The sequence below is a fragment of the Bactrocera latifrons genome, unplaced genomic scaffold, assembly GCF_001853355.1.
Source record: "Bactrocera latifrons isolate USDA-ARS-PBARC rearing strain unplaced genomic scaffold, ASM185335v1 scaffold_29, whole genome shotgun sequence".
In the NCBI taxonomy this organism is placed as follows: Eukaryota; Metazoa; Arthropoda; class Insecta; order Diptera; family Tephritidae; genus Bactrocera; species Bactrocera latifrons.
Genome location: NW_017536518.1, coordinates 701780 through 703278, shown reverse-complemented (window position 1 = coordinate 703278; position 1499 = coordinate 701780).

Sequence of the window (1499 nt, the reverse complement as noted above, 5' to 3'; positions counted from 1 at the left end):
CATTAAAAAATTAATAAAAAATAAATACCTTTAAATTTAGAAAAAAAAAATTTTGTTCTTAAAAGCTAGATCCTTTTCCATATTTTCCGAAAACGAATAAAAAATTATTATTTTTTGCAGAAAAATATTAAATAGAGAATTTCCTCCGCATTATTCCAACTCGAGTTAAGCAGTTATGACAAATGCTTTGTTAGTATATCTACATATGTACATACATATGTACATCCATAAGGACTCATCTGGTATGACAGCCTAAAAACCGATTTTTGGGAATTAAAAAAATCAATCAAACTTTTTAAGACTTTAAGGGAATATTTTTATACATTTTAAGTATAAAAAATAGATTTCTTGAAAAAGAAAATTAAAATATAAAAAAAATAAAAAAATGTAATATTATATTTCACTTTGTTTAAAAATTTACGAATAACTAATAATAAGATGAATATAGAAAATTGTTTCAAAATAAACATTCGATTTCCACACTTGGGTTATAATCCCGCGCAGTTGGCAAATCTGCTCACCCCAACTTAGCGCGAAATGAGCGCACAGTTGTCGAACACAACTCGAAAGAAACAAGCAAACTGAGTCAAGGAAGCAGCGCCAACAAATACAAGAAACATACAAAGCAACAAAATAAATTACATTGAATTCTGAAGAAGAACCCAACGAGGGGCGAATGAACAAATAGGTGAAATAAAATAATAAAAATAATAATAATAATTTGAAAGCAACTCTCAGACATTCAGTCAACGAGTAATTGTATAAATATGTGCATTTATATGTATGCAAGGGGCCGTCGCGCAATAAGCAGCACACACATATACATGTATGTATGTAATCGGTGTGTGTGCGCGCAATAAAGTAACGAGCTTTTTGAACCTATCAATTTATACAAATACACACAAATATATGGATAGATATACATACTTACACATATACATATGGATATGTATATATAACAATGAATATACACGCAAATAAGCAGCAGCGGGAGTAACCGCGTTGAACGGTATTATTGTGGGATGTGCATAGACAAAAGACAAGGAACGATTCGAAGAGGAATGGGATGTATACCAGGCGCTGGCTCGTATACATACACATACAAATGTACAAATATGCATAAAATATGAAAGCACGAAACAATAGCTGTTATTAGAAGTGGAAGTATACGGCGAAGTGGTAACAAGCAAGAAGAAGCAAAAAATAAAAATTAAGTAAGTGTGGAAAGCAGGCAAAAGAGCGTGTATAGTTTCCAAGCGCCAAAAGTGGCTCATGGAAGGAGCATAAATAAAAAATGTTGCTTAGAAACAGTAGTTGTTGAGCAGGTGCGCGGTTGTTGGCATTATTCAACAAATTTAATTTTTTTCTTTGGGTTTCTCACACCCATTATGGTTCAAAAAAAAAAAATATTTAAAACAAAATTTTATTTAACTTGCTAATTAGAATTTTAAAATATACTTCATTTTTAATGTAATTTATTTTTAGACCTTTTATTTTTT